The sequence below is a fragment of the Oryctolagus cuniculus genome, chromosome 9 (genome assembly GCF_051225735.1).
Source record: "Oryctolagus cuniculus isolate XC-2025 breed Fujian yellow rabbit chromosome 9, ASM5122573v1, whole genome shotgun sequence".
NCBI lineage: Eukaryota > Metazoa > Chordata > Mammalia > Lagomorpha > Leporidae > Oryctolagus > Oryctolagus cuniculus.
Genome location: NC_142875.1, coordinates 97,092,098 through 97,112,285, shown reverse-complemented (window position 1 = coordinate 97,112,285; position 20,188 = coordinate 97,092,098). Strand labels below are relative to the sequence as shown.

At 47.1% G+C, this 20,188-nt stretch overlaps 1 protein-coding gene across 21 annotated transcripts in view; it reads right to left on the bottom strand.

The window, feature by feature from the left end:
- WASF3 (WASP family member 3) overlaps positions 1-9,150 on the bottom strand; it is a 136,628-nt gene extending 127,478 nt beyond the window's left edge. For 9 of the 21 annotated variants that reach the window (XM_070049188.2, XM_089304416.1, XM_070049191.2 and 6 more), the window contains exon 1: positions 7,553-7,735. The gene's annotated coding sequence lies outside the window, so the exon portion shown is untranslated. The other 12 variants (XM_089304412.1, XM_017343455.4, XM_051850739.3 and 9 more) reach the window with 7 other exon arrangements.
- Positions 9,151-20,188: the final 11,038 nt, after the last annotated feature.

Genomic DNA, 20,188 nt, shown 5'->3' with positions numbered 1-20,188 from the left:
TATATTTTAAACTGTACAGGGTTGGTTATTTTTATAAAAATGTGTTTTTCTACTTATGAGAAATGGACATGTGCCCACCATTGGAAAATTACAATCTTCCTCCCAAAAGTAAGATGTTGCTTCTGAAGAAACGGACACTCAGCCCCTTCTCCTCATTGTGAGCTGGCCACCAGCACCTCAAAGAATGAGCACGTGAGCACATACTTCTCCCTCTCTCTCTCTCTCCCCGTGTCATCTTTCTGGTTAATACCATCCCCCCAGGTGGACTAGAGTCTCTTCCATGCTCTAAAAGGAGCAACTCAGATCCACAAGCCCCTCCATAAACAACTTCCATACTTAGGAGAGAACAGCATCACAAAGTCAGCGCTGAGCATTAACTGGTCCAGGTGAGAGCCTAGGACAGACCTGGTAACAGAACAGGCTAAAACACAAAGGCAGCCCTATCATTTCCATATTGTGAGAAGCCAAAAAATAAGTGTGATAGTAGGGCAACATTAAATTAAATTACAGACCAAATGTGACACTGCCATGACACTGTCCTGGTTATTAGATCCCCACGAACCACGGTTCACAACAATTTTGGTCAACATAAAAATATTTGTTGAGGGACCGGTGATGTGGAGTAGCAGGTAAAGCTGCCACCTGCAGCACCAGCATCCAATATGGGCGCCAGTTCAAGTCCCAGCTCCCTGCTAATGTGCCTGAGAAACCAGCAGAGGATGGCCCAAGTGTTTGGGTCCCTGCACCCACGTGGGAGACCCGGAAGAAGGTCCTGGCTCCTGGTTTTGGATTGGCCCAGCTCTGGCCCTTGCAGCCATTTAAGGAGTGAACCAGTGGATGGAAGATTCTCTATCTTTCAAATAAATAAAAAAAAATTGTTGAGTGGGAATATGCACTTCACCCATTTACCTGACAAAATGCAGTCACACAATGCTAGTCCACAGTCAATGACGTCTATACTTTTGAATTGCAATATAATTCCACTGAGCTCTTTGTGTGCACAAAATGAGGGGAAGCTTCAAAATAAACCAAAACGGAACTGCTGCAGCATGGTCATAAAAATCATCAGCATGGACTGGGGTAACTTTTAAAAATCCAATACAGTTCTGCATTGCTAGAAAACAGAAATCCTCAAAGACAACAGATCCCAAAGGCCATGAGAAGATAGCCAATGGGAGAAGGCAGTGAGCACTATCAGTGGGGACTCAGGTGAGAACAGAAACAGGAACCTGGACACCAAGGCCAAAAAGGTTATCTGACAGGCAGGATGCACACATCCACCAAGCGCTAATGCAGTCCGAGCCACCGCACCCCCTGGTTCCTGCCCACAATGGGCTGGTTCAGCAGGGGGTAAGATGGCTTATTCTATTCTACCTCACATAAACGTGAGCAGGCAGGAGCTTGTTCATGTCAAACGTTTTGTCACCAGTAACTAAAACAGGGTCTGACACTTTGCAGACATTCACACATGGATGGATGGATGGATGGATGGATGGAAGGAAGGAAGGAAGGAAGGAGGAAAACAAACAGCCAAAAGATTCAGGAATACATAACACATATTTTTGAAGATATCTTGAGCTCAACTTCAAGACCACTGCTCCAAAATGTCAGGAGTACACAGCTGAGAAATGATCCCAGATGCTGTGCTGAGAGCCAAGTCTAGGGGTTCTAGCAGTGGACCAAAGAGAGGAGGAAAACACCCTGGCATGTTTGGACCATTTAAAATTTGAAAAAGAGGAGGGAAGAAAAGAGTCCACAGACGAAAAGAGCTAACCTCCAAGAGAACAAACAGGCACCCATCCAGGGAAAGAGAAAAGAGAGAACAAAGCTGGCACCTAAGGTTTCAGAATGAAACCCGAGTAAGGAAAAATTATTCTATTCTCAGGACATCTAAGACAGGAGTCTAGCTCTGACACAAAACAAAGAAACAAAGCTGGCCTTGAGATAAGTGGCCGAGAAAGCTCTGACAGGAGACACTGTTCCCTTAGGTTGGGAGGACAGCACAGCTGAGGAGGGGACAGGCAGTGACCAGGACAATACAGCCTCAGGAGGCACCCACTACTCAGGGAAAGGGTAGGCTGTGCCGAGAGGAGCCCACCCAGAAAAGGACCAACCAGTCCCAGAAAAAGCATATGTTCTTAATAAACATTTAAGCAAGAAGGGAAAGTCACTGCTAAAACAAACAAACAAACAAACCCCACCCTGCACCAGGTCTCCAGTTAACTTCATGGCCTGCTGTCCTCTCGGTCATCAGGGTTGAGCACTACCTCCCCTAGCCAGCTTCTGGCCCGCAGCAATGAGTCTCCCTGAGACTCCTCTCACAGATACGGCTCATTCTAGCCTAGGGCTAAATCCAACAGAACCTTTTAAATCACTGTCTAGCTGGACCTCTCTGCCATACCCTCTCCCTTGGTTCTTTACTAACACTTACACATGCGCAAATCTCTCTATCCAAAAAAATAAAAAGGAAGAAGCACAAAACTCCAACAGGTTGGGGCTGGCATCCCATATGGGTGCTAGTTCATGTCCCAGCTGCTCCACTTTCCATCCAGCTCCCTGCTAATGGCCTGGGAAAAGCAGCAGCAGATGGCCCAAGTGTTTGGGCCCCTGCCACCCATGTGGAAAACACAGATGGAGTTCCTGGCTCCTGGCTTCAGCCTGGCCCAACTCCAACCATTGCAGCCATCTGGAGAGTGAACCAGCGGAAGGACGATCTCTACCCACCCACCACTCCCATCCTGCTGCCCTCCTCCATAACTTTGACTTTGAAATAGATAACCTTTAAAAAAAAATCCAACAGACTCCCCTTTCATCCACTCTCCCATAACCACCACCATCAAACTTGTTGGCACTGTTATCCACTCACCCTGGAGTTCTATTTCCTGATGTCCACTCTCTATTAAACCCTGACACAGAGTGGTCCTGCCACTGCCAGCCTCCACACTGCTAACCTCTCCTGACCGCCAAGCTCTCCCTCTTCGCTGAGATTCTCTTGGACACCATAACCTCCAGTCTAATCCATCTCATTGTAGGAGCTTACCTTCTTGCCTACATTTCAAACACAAGAGTTCCTTGGATTTCATTCTGTTCTGCTGCTTTTGCTACTCTACACATGCTCCTTGAATCACCCCATCGACTCCAGCAGCCTCATTAACAAACATGCAGGCAAAGGCGGAGGTTCCAACCGTTGCTCTGTTCCTAGCACCCTATTGAGCACTGCGTAATTTCTCAAACCATGGAGTCAGGCTGGGCACCACCTCTCTCATTTCCATCCCACACTGATTTTCATATGGTGCAGCAACTACCAAAAACACGTCTTAACAAAGGTGGCACCATAGAAAAGAATGGTGCATTTGTCAGCTCTCTGTTACTATGACAAAATACCAAAGACAAGCTACTTACAAAGGAAAGAGGGGTTTGTCTAGCTTGGTTTTGGAGGTTCAAGTCCAAGATCAGGCAGCTCCAACAGTATGGTATCTGATGAGGGCAGTGCTCCAGCAGGTGCAGAACAAGGATCATATGGCCAGCCAGGAAGTAGGCTTTTATGACCCACCTTCTCAGAACACCCCTAATGACCCCATACTAGCCCCACCTCCTAAAAACCGTAACTGGGTAAAGTTTCCACCCTCTTAGTGCCACTAGCTTATGATTTTGGGGTTTCCACCATCTGCGTGAAGTCAGGAGCCAAATGCTGTTCAAATCATAGCAAATGCAGTTCAATCTAGGGTAAAATGTAGCTCCAACAGGATGCAAAAGACATGAAGTAATGCTATTTGCTCAACAAGTTAGATGTCCCCCCAGTCTCCCTCTGAGCTAATAGTGACACCTTTGTTGGCTGTTGGAGAATTCTCAAACTGTCTGGGACACTGTAAGGCAGCCAAGAACTCTCACATTTGTACCTTCAGTCCAGATACCTCCTGATATCCAGATCACCAACACAGCTGACCAAACACCTAAAACGTACCCTGGCCAAGGGTAACCCAGCCTTTCCCGCACACCCACACTGCTGCCCCTATCCAGGAGGACAGCATCATCCAGCCAGCCAGCCAGAAGCAGGTATAGCCCTCATTGACTAACTTCCCTGCCTCTGACACACACATCCTCAAACTGCCCTCCTTAGAGCCTTCGGTCCTCTCATCTACGCTCCAAAGGACAACCATACCATGTTCCTGTCCCTCTTTTGCTCAGAATTCTTCAACCATTTCCTCTTGCCCCAGACAACTACACACAACAGGAATCCCAAGACTCTCGTGGCACAGATCCTAGCAACACCCCTGTCTCACTTCTTGCCACTTCCCTCCCTTGTCCTCCACCGCTCTGCCCCAATAAACTCCTGTTGTTTGTTTCCAGTTGCTCCAATGTACCCTCTCTCTTCAACCCAGGCTCTGATCCACACCCTCTCATGTACCTCCTTTGGGAGACTCCTGTAGTCCCTCTGAATAGTCCCTAAGCTTGAGTTCTGATTCTCCTCCCAGCTCCTACAGCTGGCCCCTTTCTGAGCCCCTATCATACACAGCCTGCATTGTAACCCATGGTTAAAACTGTATGAGGTCAAGACTGAACAGCAAGCTTACTGGGGGCTGAAAGAGGTATCTGTCCTGTTTATCACTGAATCCTCAGCCCATAGTATAAATCCTAAAGTGTACTGAGTGATTAAAACAGGGAACGAACAGATCAGGTCACGCATCCGAGGCTGCCATGCCCACACTGCTCACTCTCAACACAGCACTCATCACACTGCACCGTTTCTCTCCATAGGTTAGGAACATCTTGAAAGCTCTACTCTCTTATGTCTGCCACCTCTGTGATGAAAACAGTGCCTGGTACTTACTAGGCATTCGATACATGGTTTTTAAATGTCAAAGATTATTGAGAAAAAGACTCTGGAAGGAAACATCCCACACTAGTAACTGATTACCACAAAAGAACGAACTGAGATAAGGGCAGCCATAGGAGATTACAGAGTTTCCCTCCAACATCTCCATACTGACATGAGATTCACTGTACAATGTGCAGTATTTTTTACTGGCATAAAATACTCCTGAATTACCAGTGTAAAAATTAAGTCACATGTAAAGAACCAGCCCTGAAGAAGCATTTGGTGATAAGAAGCATTTGGTTCAAAACGCCTGCCACTAAAGCAAACTCCCACCACCACCACCACCACCACCACCACCACCACCCCCAAAATCCTGACTTTAAGGCAGGCTATTGGGGCCAGCGCTGTAGAGCAGTCTCTGCCTGGAGCATTGCCGAAGTCCCTGTTGCTCCACTTCCTTTCCAGCTCCCAGCTAATGGACTTGGGAAAGCAGCAGAAGATGGCCCAAGTGCTTGAGCCTCTGAACCCATGTGGGAGATCCAAAGGAAGCTCCTGCCTTTGGCCTGGCCCAGCCCCAGCCACTGCAACCATCTGGGGAGTGAACCAGTGGATGGAAGACCTCTCTCCCTGTCTCTCTCTCCCTGATACCTTTCCAACAAATAAAATAAATCAAAGAAAAAAAAAAAAAAGGCAGAGTACTAAAGGGCGGAACAGTTTAACAATTTAAGGTCTGTACTGGAATACAGAGCAACCCCAGTGATGAGCACAACCTGTGAGTAGTCTAACAGGGAAGTTCTTGGAACTCTAGAAAGGACTACTAGCACTGGTCCCCTGGAACAGGCAATTCTAATAGTTGTAATAGTCTTGTGAATACCAAAACATTCACAAGAAAGGTGACCCGCCACACGCAAACTCCTGTGGGACCTGCAAGGTCCTAGCAGATCTACGAAGACACCCTGGCAACACACAGGGGGCTAGATGTGGGCACAAGCACTCAGCAGCCTGTGTTCAAAGTCATGTAGCATCACTGACTCTTGGTTCAGAAACTTAAAGCAAACAGATAATGTTCTATAGCAACTTGACCTCAGCAGCTAGAAGCTCAAGGACCATTTTTATATAGAGATAGTTCTAGAACTAGCTGCTTTTCCCTGTTCCAAGTAGAAGCAAATACGGCTAGATGATGACTACATAAAGCCGACCAAACTTTCCAACCAAGTGAGCTTTAAGCACCTGAAGACACACCTGTCATGAGCAGCAGTGCAATGCAACGGTCTTTTAAACCGAGGAAAGAGGAGCACCTCGATGTTGTCAGAACCCGGGAGAAGGCTGCAGAGAGCACTCAAGGAGAACTGCCTTTGAGAAAGGTCAACCCCAGCTCTCTTTTGTTTAACCTCTCCAGTGGATAAAAAGAACCAGCTGTGAAGAATCACTGCATTGTTTCGCTGCTACAAAGGGAAAGTTTGGTAAAGCAGAAACAAAAAGACACAGCCAACGCGACACGGAATTTGCCCCGGAGGCGTGAAAAAAAAAAAAGTCCACTGGAACACTTAGGACATAAGAGTCGCAGACATTTGAACAGTTTTAGGACAAACCAAACTTTTAAAATGCGAAACCTTACAAATGGCTAGCTTCCCTCTCCCCTTGACAAAAATGCGGATTCCGGTTCCTCCGAGTCAAAATGGCATGCCCCGCGTCGCATCTGATTTGCTGCAGAGCTTCAGTGCAAAAACTAGCCTTTTTGCATTTTCAGCTCTGAAAACTCCAAAACGTCTGCTGAAAGTAAACCGCCAGATTAAAAATTAATCCCCGAATGAGCAAGGATTCCTATTCCGCCCAACAGCAGCCTATTCATCCCTAAGCCCTTCGCATAGTTTAATAATTAAGAACTCAGCTCGCCACCAGGGGAACTATCCCTTGCAGAGAGGCCAGGCCGCCAAGAAATCGCCACTGCCCCCCAAGTATCGAAGACCGAGAGGAGGCATTTTGCCCTGGCGGAAGCTCGGGCGCCGCGGCCCCCGCCCAAGCGCAGGGGAAGCCTCCGGGGACGGTCCACCCAAGGCGGAGCGGCTCCGGGGAGCCGGCTAGCCCGACCTCGCTCCCCTCGAGGAGCCGAGCCTGACCGCTGAGGCCCGAGCCGCGCGGCCCCGCAGCCCTGGGCTAAGGGGCCGCACTCGCCACGCACGCGAGCATCAGGAGGGCGCAGCCGATGCGGCCGAGGGCCCGACCCCAGTGGGCGGCCCGCACGTAGAGAGGGGACTAGATGCAGCCGAGGCGGGGGCGCGCGGGGCGGGGAAGGATGTGCAGGTCCCCGGTGCGGGGTGGCCGGGGGCGTCGCGCATGGGGCGCGAGCGGAGGCCCGGGCGCCACCTGCGACCGGCCGCCCCGCGTCCGGGGAGCGCGCCCCGGACAGCGCGGGGGCCAAAGGGCCGGGGACGGCGCGGGAGAGAAAGGCTGCCGGGCCGCGACGGCGGGAAGCCAACGGCAGGCGCGGGAGCCGGACAGTAGGATGCTGCCGGGCTGCGGGACCAGGCGCGGGCAGCGCCGCGGCCCGCAGTGGGCCCCGCAGCCCGGCCGGAGCGCGCGTGGCGCGATGCAGCAACTTCACTTGGCCGCGGGGCCTCCGGGGGCCCCGGCTGCGCGCCCACCCCCTCCCCCGGCGGCCACCCGAGCCGGAGCCCAGCAGGGAAGGGCACCCTGGACCAGGGAACCGGGCCGGCCGAAGCCCGCACTCACCGCTCCGCGGTCCCGCCGCCGGCGCCGGGACTGCGTTCCGAGCTCCATGGTCCCGCCGTACCGCGGCCGCTCGGCGCCCCCTCCCGCACCACACCGCACGCAGCGGCGCGAGCGACGCCGCCTCCGGCCGGACCACGGCCGCGGCCACGCCCCCTCCCGGCAGGGGGCCCGGCCGGAGCCGGAGGGAGGCTCAGCGCCGGCTCCACCAACCAGGGCCCACTCACAGGGCCGCTTCACCAGGATTGGCGAGCGCCTCGGCCAATGGGGCGCCGGCAGGAGCGCGGAGCGTCGGCGCCGAGGGGCGGGGGATTGCGGAGGAGGTGGCTCTCGCCCTTGGTCCTCTACCCCTGCTCAGGAGGTCTCCGGCTAGAGTCCTTTTCGCGGTGGAGAGATGGGGATGCTTCGAGCAGAGTTTAAGAAGGGGGCCCTTTGAGCTTCCACCTCTACTCCCATGTTACCTGGGATTCGCGTGGACCTGGAAGTAGGGGGTCTGTGTACCTGTGTGTGTTGTCACACGTCCTGCAGGCTTGATGGTTGTGGCCGCCTGCTCCGTTTCATGACACGCTCAGGTCCGCTAACATTCTGCCTCCAAAATTCCCCATCTTCTCCCTCCACAGATTCTTTTTCCTTTCCTATTCAGCCTCTCTCCCTGAATGGGGACATCCACAACACCTATTGAACGGGGGAGGTCCCTGAAGCTACCGACCTAAGCCCCGTGAAGGTGCAACCTAACCAAGTGGTACCCCAGGGTTAGGAGGAGGGCTGGTAAATAAACTTCAGAACAAGAAAAGAAGGAAGCAGGGGGAAGAAAAGGGGAACATGTTCTCCCAGGTCCTGAAGAGGTTTAAAAATATCAAATGGACATATTACCTTTATTTTACTTGCCTTTATTCTTTCTGATTTAAACATAACATCACTAAATTGAAAAACCTGGGGAAGGAAACTAAGTCCCAATAGAGTCCTAGAACACTAAGTCAGGTTGCTGTGATAATTATCTGTTCCAGCTAGTAACGCTAAAACAGGGGAAAAGGAGTTGGAAACAATTGTAGCAAAATTTGCAGAAAATTTGTTCAGTAGAACATTCATGCAGCCCTCATCATATAATGTCTAAATCTATTAATCTGTTACTTTCAAAGGAAATAGTTTAAAAGCTGTCTTTTAAGATGTCCTATACTCAGTTTCCGTATTGTACCAAAATGAAATATACCAATCGTTGATAAGGTAAACAGGATGTAATGGGTGATTACAATCTTTGGTGTTTGGAATAAAGATACTGAAGTGCAGCATTTCTGCTGACTTCAAAGCTGAACTGACATTCAAATTAAAATGGCTCTCCTTATTTCATCTTCACTTACCCAGAGGAATAGCTTCCATGTCTATATTTAGGTCATTGATTTAGAGCTCAAAACATATGAAGGCAGGATTCCCAGGGTGTGTTTTCAGGGCTGCGAATCACAATTCCCTGGCTCCTTACCTCTTCAGTAACCTCGTCTGAACGGTGCCTCACTCAGTTTGCACCGCTATTAGCCCTTAGTAACCTGGTCCTGGTTCAGGCTTGTGTCGCGTAGATCAATGCTCTCCCTCCAATCAGATCATCAGTTCCAGAGGATGAGGACCTTCTTTTATATTCCTTTCCTCCCTGCCCCTGCCCCACCAAAATGCCTAGCTCAGTGCTGCACAGATGCGAATTACAACTCTACCCTTAGTTTCGTCCCCATAATATAAAGAAATCATTTAAAATATACAAGGAGTGCTCATAAAGTCCATGGGAAACAAGTATTGTGGGGGAAAAACTATGCATGAATTTCCTTTTATGCATCAAAATAAACAAGTTTTGATTCCGTTTTCTACAAAATTTTTGAAGTCCCCTCACAGTACTTTTGCAAAACTGTTCTTTACAAACTGTTCTTGAAAACTGTTCTTTAAAAATTGTTCAGAGAAGTTTAGCTGCGGGGCTTGCACCTGCCACTAATAGATGCCTCACCCTGAAGAAGTGCTTACAGCTGTTGCTGAATCAAGGCGTGAATTGGTTGCCTAGCACAGAAACTTGACTAACGTGCTTACCAAATAGGGGCACTTCTTAACCACAGAAGTTTGGAGAGCAGGCTTGTGCAGCATCACCACAGCGTCCCCACAGTATCATGCATCTCTGGCTCCTTCCAGCCCTGAGCTCTGCCATCCTTGGTACACTGGCTTTTGTCTTCATCCTTACAAGATGGCTGCTCCCTTCTGGGCATTGATCACATCACTCTCTGGAAAGAGACGAAAGATCAAAGAGGTACATGCCAATTGGGTCCACTCTCTTTAGCAATCTTTATAGGAAAACACCTGCCAGCACCTTCTGTTTGCTTCTTATTGGCCATACCTGTATCATGTGAGCATCCTTACCTGCAAAGGAGTCTGAAATGCTAAGAATTTTAAACTGAGAACTTGTCTGAAACAAATAAAAAGTCATGGTTCTGTTAGTAAGGGACAAGGGAAATGCAGAAGCTGGATATGATAGTAGCAGTACCTATCATAGATGTCAAATAAATGAATTCATGATTTAGCCATCACTATTTATTCATGAGCAGACCCACTTCTTAAAAGACAGCTACTGAAATCTCAATAAGAAAATAACTCAGCTTTAAAATGAGCAGAAGATCCGAGCAGATGAACAAAGCAGGGATGGTGATATTACAGATGGCCAACAGGCATATGTTCAACAACATATGTCATTAGGGAATTACAAATTAAAACAACAGTGAAATACCATGGCATCCCCTGAATGGCCAAAATTTTTAAAGCTAACAAAAACCCTAATAGCACCAAATACTAGCAAGGGTGTGGAGTAACAGGAATACTCATTCATTGTTGGTGGGAATGCAAAATATTACAACCTCTCTGGAAGACAGTTGCCAGTTTTACACAAACCTAAGCATGGTTTTACCATAAATCTAGCAATCATATTCATTAATATTTATCCAGTTGATTTGAAAACTTATATCCACATGAAGACATGTGCCTGAATTTTGTACATAATGAACAAACACTGGAAGGCTCATATGTCTTTCAGGAGAATGGATAAACTATCGTATTCCAGAAAATGGAATTTAACTCAGCAATGAAAAGAAATAAGCTATCAAGCCACAAAAAAGTCTTGGAGGAACCTTAAAGCATACCGCTAAATGAGAGAAGCCAATCTGAAAAGGCTATATACTGTGCAGTTCCAAATACATGACATTCTGGAAGATAAAACAACTGTGGAGACAATAGAAAGGCCAGTGGTTGCTAGGGGTCAGAGGAAGGAAGGGGAGAGAGGGATGAATAGGTGGGGCACGGGACTTTTAGGACAGTGCACTTACTGTGTAGGCTACTACTTGCTATGCCACTCTGTATATAATAATGGGGCATAGACATCACACTTGTGAAAACCCATAGAATTTACAACACAAAGAATGGATCCTAATGTCAACTGTGGGCTTTAGTTCATAGAAATGCATCAATATTGGTTTATTATTTGGCACAAAAATATCCCACTAATGCAAGACATTAACAGTAGAGGAAATGGGGCCAGTGCTGTGGTGTGGCAGGTAAAGCCACCGCCTGCAGTGCTGGTATCCCATGTGGGCACCAGTTCGTGTCCCAGCTGCTCCTCTCCCAATCCAGCTCCCTGCTGATGGCCTGGAAAAGCAGTGGAAGATGGCCCAAGTGCTTGGGCCCCTGCACCTGCATGGGAGACTGGGAAGAAGTACCTGGCTCTTGACTTTGGATTGGCTCAGCTCCAGCTGTTGTGACCATTTGGGGAGTGAACCAGTGGATGGAAGACCTTTCTCTCTGTCTCTCCCTCTCTGTCTGTAACTCTACTTCTCACATAAGTAAATAAATCTTTTTTTCTGTTTGTTTTTTTTTTAATTTATTTATTTGACAGGTAGAGTTATAGAAAGAGAGAGAGAGAGAGAGAGAGAGAGAGAAAGGTTTTCCTTCCATTGGTTCACTCCCCAAATGGCCGCTATGGCCGGCACCGCGCCGATCTGAAGCCAGGAGCCAGGTGCTTCTCCTGGTCTCCCATGAGGGTGCAGGGGCCCAAGCACTTGGGCCATCCTCCACTGCCCTCCCAGGCCACAGCAGAGAGCTGGACTGGAAGAGGAGCAACCAGGACTAAAACCGGCACCCATATGGGATGCCAGCACCACAGGCAGAGGATTAACCAAGTGAGCCACAGTGCTGGCCCTAAATAAATCTTTTTTAAAAAATAGAACAAATGGGGTGGGAGGTGGGAACTCTGTGTTCTGTGTTGCTCAATTGTTCGATACATCTAAAACTATGGAAAAATAAGGTCTGTTAATTATTTACAAAGAAACAAGCCAAGAGGAGCCATTGTTGGCTTTAGCAAGGAGAATTAATTTTCCTTTATTTTTTTCTTTGCTTTAGGTATATACCTTTATTGTAGTCACAAATTCCATAATGTTCAACTGTTGAGAAAACTTAAAAAGTTCTTCATCACTTTTTTTCTAATTTTCTGCAAATTTCCCCCTTTTTATATTGAAAATGTTCAACTGTGAAGAAAAATTGAAGAAGTGATACAATGGGTACCCAAATACCTTTTACCAGATTCACCATTGTCTACATACTAGCACACTTGCTTCACCCCAGCTTGCACTCGCTTGCACGCTTTCTCTGTCTGTCATGTTTTTCTTCTTTTAAAAATGTACTTATCTGTCCGCCTAGCGGCGCCGGCACACCGGGTTCTAGTCCCGGTCGGGGCGCCGGATTCTGTCCCGGTTGCCCCTCTTCCAGGCCAGCCCTCTGCTGTGGCCAGGGAGTGCAGTGGAGGATGGCCCAGGTGCTTGGGCCCTGCACCCCATGGGAGACCAGGAAAAGCACCTGGCTCCTGGCTCCTGCCATCGGATCACGCGCTGCGCCGGCCGCAGCGCGCCGGCCGCGGCGGCCATTGGAGGGTGAACCAACGGCAAAGGAAGACCTTTCTCTCTGTCTCTCTCTCTCACTGTCCACTCTGCCTGTCAAAAAAAAAAAAAAATGTACTTATCTGAAAAAGACAGGGAGTGAGAAATCTCCCATCCACTGGTTTCCTCCCCAAATGCCTGCAACAGCCAGTTTTGGTCTGGGCCAACACCAGGAGCCAGGAACTCAATCCAGTTCTCCTCCTGGGTGTCAGGAGCTCAGTTATTTGAACCATCACCTTTGTCTCCCAGGCTGTAAACTAGCAGGAAGCAAGAGGCGGATATTAAACCCAGGCACTGTAATATGTGAAGGATGCCTCCTAATCAGCAGGACAAATGCCTGACCCCTGATTTTTTTTAATCCAACTACTTGAAGGCAAATGACATCAAGATTCATTTTATGCTTAACACTGCCGCATATATCTCAGAGTAAAAGCGCCTTGATTCTTCAAATACCATGAAAAGCCATACAAAACTTATAAACTGGGATCGTGGAGATGAGGAGCCTGTCACACGCTACTCCAGACATCATCACTCCCACCCACCCTCCTCTGTTCTGTCTGTAAATACTTGACTAACCTGAAGCGTTTTCAGCCCCATGAATTGGTATCACACCAAAGTAGCAAAATTAAATTTGGGAGTAGGAGCAGGGGCATTAGGGCATTGTGCTAAAGGGAGTTCTGGTTCTGTGCAATCGCACGTGTGTAGCTCATGGTACAGCCAGGCTCGCGCCCACCCGTGAGCGTGATGCAGCCGCAGGGCATTACGTGACAACTGAACAGCTCAGAAGCGGACTCCTGATAAGCTTTTCACGAATACATTTCTAAAGCCACTTGAAATGTGCCACCTTTGTCCTTCGCCTGGTCAGAATCTTGGAGGAAATTCCAAAGGTGAAACGTAGGCAGAGGGTGTCATCTTTACTTGAATCTGACAGTGATGACACAGTGACTTTTTCAAGACACTTTATAAATTAGAAATGTGTTTAGTGATTTGCGTATGTTCCCTTTTGTCATTATAAACTCTTTAGTGGAAAAACAATTGTCATTCTTTTTACTTAATAACGTGTCATCTCACATAAAAATTACAAACTGTTTTGCATTAGGAACTCAGTTCAGACTCAACGTTGGGGAAGCTGAAGAACAAAGAGTGGTTACTAATTAAAAGAATATAATTAGAATATGTAAGAAATCAAATTACAAAGCATAATAATTGTCATCATTTTTGACATGTTCATTTGTACTTGCTCTCAGAACGAAGTGAAATAATGACTACAAATGCCTCAGTTCTCAGGAATTAATTTAGCTCCATACATAAGTCTTTATAAACACACTTCACTTACTCTGGTTTTCTTCCGAAGGTTACTGTCTATTTTTATCTTGACGGTGGAGTACATGCATGCATATACAAGAGCCTTCTAAAAGTTCATAGAAAATAGAATTTAAAAGTTCATTTTGATGTTAAAAAAAGTTGAAGTCTATGCAAATAAGAGGTCTTCAAAAAATTAATAGAAGATGCATATTAGAAAAAACTATGCATAGTTTTTAAATTTTTACACTACAATAAACTTATCTTTTAGTTCCATTCATTCGCGAACTTTTTGAAGTATATTGTACACACCCACATCTTAAAAATGTAAAATTTTCTTCAGATGCATGAGGAACTTTATCTTAAACTTGAATATTAACCCAGTTATCTCCTGCCAACAGAACAATGTATTCCTGTGAACTGACTTTGAGGTGAGAAAAGTTACAGGAAGGTGAAAAATGTATTGAGCATTCACTATATAAAGTAGAGTGTGCTTGTGCTATGGGACCTTCCTACCCTCTGTTAGGTGTGTGGTCTTAAACCCATTTTACAGACAAGGTACAGAGAAATTGTGTTATTTCTCCCGAGTTTACCCAGTCAAGAGTCTGTGCTGTTGTCATGGACAGGCTGTTTTTGCAGTGGAACCAGGACAGCCTCAGAAGTAGCTATTCTTGCTATGTGAGACGCCAGCGCAGTGTGCACTATGCTCGTATTCTCTATAAAGAAGCACAAGCCCACACCTCTCTCAGATCTGTCCTTGCCCTGTTTTCCCATGGCCACCCTCTAAGCTGAGGTCACTGTTATCACTTTCTGTACTGTGACAATATTTCTAACACGTGCCCCTCAATTTCATTCTTCTTCAGTCTCTATTCACACTTTTTTATGGATGATTTTTAAGATACAGATCTTGGGGCTGACATTTGGTATAGCAATTAAACTGCTGCTTGGAATGCCCACATCTTACATCAAAGTGCCCGGGTTCAGGTCGCAGCTCCACTCCTGCTTCCAGTGTCCTGCTAATGCACACGCTGGGAGGCGGCAGCAAGTAATGGTGGCTCAAGGAGCTGGATTCCTGGCACCCACCTTAGAGACCTCGATTGGTTTGCTGGCTCCTGGCTTAGACCAGCCCTGGCTGCTGTGGACATCTGCGATATGGAACTAGAGGATAGGAGTCTATCTCCCTCTCCTTGCCCCCTGCCTTTCAAATAAATAAACACATTTAAAATATCTCTCCCAATTCACAAACCTTTGGGGGAGGCTCTCACTGGCTACAGGGTAGATTAAATCAAGCCCTCATAATCCAGCTTCAACAGTTCCCCCAAAGCACCCGGCACCACTGGCATTCTCCCCACGTGTCTGACCTCCCCTCCTGACCTCTCCCCTGGGAAGTGTGGCTTTCACCAGGCACGCAGCTCAGATGTCTCAGCTCTCCGGAGCCTTCCTGGGCACAATTACACTCTCTTCCCCTTTAAGACTCCGCCTGCACTCCTTCACATGGCTGTAAGGTCACAGTTATTTCACTGTCCCCCAACAGACCGGGAATTCCTCAAGGGCAGAGTCTATTTCTTTTTTTAGTTTTCATTTTTTTTTTTTCTTTCAAAGAGAATGAGAGATAGGTTCCATCCTCTGGTTCACTTCCCCAAATGCCTGGAAAAAAACAGGGCTGGGCCAAGCCAAAGCCAGGAGCCCAGAACTCCATCCAGGTCTCCCACATGGTATGGCAGGGACTCGCGTATTTGGGCCATCACCCAGTGCCTCCCAAGGTGCACATTAGCAAGAAGCTGGATCAGAAGCAGAGCGGAAACTTGAACTCAGGAACTCTGGGATACAGGCATCCCGAGCAGGGTCTCTTAACCTCTGCACCACGTGTCTGCCCCCAGAGTCTTTCTTACTCATCTTGACTCCCTAGCCCCTATGATATGCTGGGCATTGTATATTTGTTGAATGAAATTTCACGATATGACAGGAATAACCAATACCCAAGCAGTCTAAAAGTCAGAGGGCTCCCGCGGCATCAGCTTGAAAATTTGCAGGGTGGGCATGTGGGGAACAGGCTTTCATCCCTCACAAAGGCCATGAGGCTGATGGCGAAGACATCAGGAAGACTGAGGGTGGCCCAGGGGGGCAGCATGTGTTGCTCCCTGCATGCTGGTCTGGGCGTGCTGCCTGTTGCTGCAGACACCCACCAGCTTCCCGTGACCCTTCCCCAGCACACACACCACCTGGACCTTGCTGCAAGTCCAGGAGGGAGAAGGCCTGGATCTGCCTGCCAGATGTGTTACAGCAAGATGAGCACTAGCCATCATTAGACACTGTGTGTTGTCCTCTTACTCTGGACTCTAGAACTTTGGGAGGCAGGGGCATGGCGTGCAAAGAGTGCGAGCTCTTGAACTGAATGAATCAAGATTAAATTCCAAATCTACAGCTTACTTGGGAAAGTAGCTCAGTGTCTCTGAGCCCTCTTTTCCACATAGAAAATGAGAATAAAAGTAGCCAGTGTCCAATGAATACCAGTTATTCCTCTTCCTCATCCCCCCGCCTCAGATAGCATTCCCTTCACCATCTGAAGGAAACTTGTTTTAAGGCTCTATTTTATAAACAGCGCAAAAGGGTTACCTGGAAATGATTGAACCAAAACTTAAGAGGTACTGTTTTAAACATACTGCAAATAATGTATAAGATGAGCCTACGAGGGTACTTCAAAAAGTTCGTGGAGGAGCTGGCGCTGGGGTGTAGCGGGTTAAGTCAACGCCAACATCCCATATGGGTGCCAGTTTGTATCCTAGTGCTCCACTTCCAATCTAGCTCCCTGCTGATGCTCTGGGGAAGGCAGCAGAGGATGGCACAACTGGTTGGGCCTCTGCTACCCACATGGGAGACCCAGATGCAGTTCCAGGTTCTTGGCTTCAGCCTGGCCCTGCTCCTTAGAGAGTGAACCAGCAGATGGAAGATCAATTCTCTCTCTCTCCTTCTCTCTCTCTTTCTCTCCCTCCATCTGTCTTCCTCTCTGTAACACTGCATTTCAAATAAATAAAATCTTTAAAAAGTTCATGGAAGACAGAATTAAAAGTTTATTTTTGTATGAAAATATTTTAAGTCTGTGACTAGTTTTTTGATAATATGCATTTTCTAAAAACTTTTTGAAGACTCCTTGTTATATGTTCCAGTAACGCATTATTTAAAAAAAAAAAAAAAAAAAAAACCTTATAGCCTGATAAAGCCGAGAGCAACAACCCTGTGTTCTGTGTGTACCTTCTCCAGTTGTTCATCCTCACCTGGGACCTATGGCACTCTCAGATCCACATGTACCTTGCAGATATAGCAAAAGTTGAAGAGCTATCGCTCCAAAGTCAGTTCTTAAGCTATGGAGTCTCCACTTTATTGCTTGGGTGATGACTGCTTCTAATTTGTTCCTGAAAGGAAGGTGCAACACTTTCCTGCAATGCATACTCTGCCAAATTACCTGCTCCAGTCGCCTGGGGTTGGCTTTTATCTGGTGCTGTGGGGAGGCAGTTATATAAGCCACCTGGGCTTTTGGCAGGAAGAAAATACCTCACAGATTGATGCTACTTGAAAAACTTGCCTTCATTATCAGACTTCCCCTTGGTTGTCAGTGCCTGGGGGTTTTGCTAGTTAACTGTTCCAAGCCCATATACCTGTATGTTAGTTATCCCATGGCCTTTCCTATAAAGTGTAAAGATAGCAACACATTTCAACATTTAAAAAGTTTTATTTCTCCTTAGAAAAATCTTCTCTAGGAGAGAAGATAGTTGACAGCACCAGTGAGCTCAGAGCCAGGGAAGTTAAATGAGTTGCCTGGGGCCACAGAGGGTTTTTATTTTACCAGATCCCAGATTTCCTGATTGCCTGGGTTCCCAGTCTGAATCACTCTTGGTGGAAAGGACTGTGCATGCCAGGGCCAGCTGCCCTCACTACCCCTAAGATGTCATCAAAGTTTCTTAGTCACCGCAAGGCTCTCAGGATATTCAGCCAGCATTTATCAAAGGGGAGACGGGTGGCAAGGTGCCTTGGAGGGTGTCAGGCTGAGTTCAGCGGTGCTTCCTGCCTTCAGAGAATCCCCACGGCACAAAAGGGGAAACCAGGCATGGCGTCAATTGCAACAACTGTAAGTCAAGAAAAAACGGGGTTCTGGGAGAAAAGTAGATCTAGATAAAATTCCATTTGGGGCGACATGAGAGAGAAAATATATTCCAGTGGAAATATGGATGAGGTGACTTTGAGGATGAACCTTGAACGAGAGATGTCATCTTCAACAAGCAGAGATGGATAAGGGCACTCCATGCAGGTGCTGGTGTCTTTGGGGAGACTGGAGGGCTGGGGAGGTGCTGCACAAAGTTGCAGAGGAGCTGGGAGAGGTGAGGATGCAACAAGGTAGGGTCTCTGACGTCCTGCTAGGAAAGTCTGACATGATTACATAGACGACAAGGAGCCTGAAGGCAGTGTATTCCACACAGTGTACTGCGGCCTTAGGTTGGGCCGAGGACTAGAGTGACATGAAAAGTTCCTGTGCACTTTGTGAAGATTTCTATCATTTGATTGTAGTGAGTGTAGTGTACAGAGGAATAGAGAGAGGAGGCAAGGATGTGGGTTACACAGTTCTCAAATAAGGAACCAGAAACGAAGGCCCCAACTGAGAAGTGACAGGAATGGAATCCAGGGGATTCGGCCATTGACTGGGTGTAAGAGGAGAAAGAGATTACAATGTCAGAGATTATTTTCAAGGTTTCAAGCTGCTAGGGAGGAGAAAGCGGATGTTATTACAGACAACATAGACTGGAGAAGGAACAAGTTTGAAAACAAAATCTCAAGTTTTATGCTGAATGCTAAGGAAATTTACTGGACAGTGTAGAAATGAAGTTAGAAATACCAGAGTCAAATATGTTTGTGAAGAGGTGGACTTATTGGAATCTGAAAACCTGAGCTGTATCTCTCTATAGAACTCAGTGGTGCAGCGGGTTAAGCTGCTGTTTGCAGCACCAGCAACCCATGTGGTGCTGGTTTGAGTCCTGGCTGCTCTACTTCCACTCCAGCTCCCTACTAATGTGCCTGGGAAAGGGGTAGAATATGGCCCAAGCACTTGGGCCCTTGCACCCACATGGGAGACCTGGATGAAGCTCCTGGCTCCTGGCTTTGGCCAGTATAAGGTCAATTCATATCAAGCCAAATGTTCGAGCTGGACAGAGTAAAATCTTGCTTACTAGAAAAAATAAAGTGATTTTAGGTAATGTCATTCATTGGCATTGATGCATGATTAAGTGACTACATTAGAATCTACATAGGATATACAAGGCTACTTTAGAAGTTTGGTGGAAAACTAGAATTAAAAAATTTAATTTCATGCAAAAAAATGAAATCAATGCATATTTTACATAACTTTTTGAAGATCCCTTGTGTATACCATTTCACAATTTTTTGGCATCAAAATAAACATTTAATTCAATTCTTGACAAACTTCTTGTTATGATGTGTGTGTTTGTGTGTTATATGCATGTGCATATGTGTTACTGGGATATGAAACAAGTATGGAAAAAATTGTACAGAAATAAACAGGCAGGTCATATTCATTTGATCAGTTCATTTATTTTATGCTGTATCCCATTACGAAGATTTAAGGTGTCCTACGAAGTGTATTCAATAAAAGCGTATTGGCAATCAGGGTATCAAAGAAAGAACAAATGTGGATTGGACATCTGTGAGGCAATGCTGAAATCATGAGCCATAGCAAAGGGCAGGTCACCCAACTGGCTCTGAACTCCCAAGCTGCCACCCCAGCAGAGAAAACGTGAGTCACAGTGTCTGTCAAATAAGACTCCAGATCCTCAGAAGAAATGGTAGGCGTTCCCTCAGGTTCCCAGGGAGGCAGCTAGGAGCCTGGAGGAGTGGTAAGGATGGATCCTGGGAGACCCACCCTGGAACATCACGAGTATGATAAAGGAGGCAAGATCTGCTGCAGGAAGGATGTTGTTGTCTCTGTTGTACTTTTGCTTCCATGATTACAAAAATAATACATTTGTAAAAGACTTTGAAAATGCAGAAGAGCAGAAAAAACAAACTATAATCCTACTCAGGAAGCATCACTGTTCGTCCCAAGTACTAGTAGTCCTGATGATCACCCTTTACCCTAGATACCTGCCTCAATGTTTTGGTTTTTTTTTCTTCATTTGGATCTTGCAGTCAAGAGATGCTACTTGCAGGGCCCCTGTGCTTCACTACTGGCTTGCATCTGGCCCACTGCGTATGCTTGTTGTCGCTCCCCGTCTTCGTGGAGGAACGACACAGGACCCTGCGTTGTTCTTTCGTCTGCTCGGCCCTCCCCGGGTTTGCTGCTGGTTCTTCCCGGGTTGGCTGCTGGTCCTTCCCGGGTTGG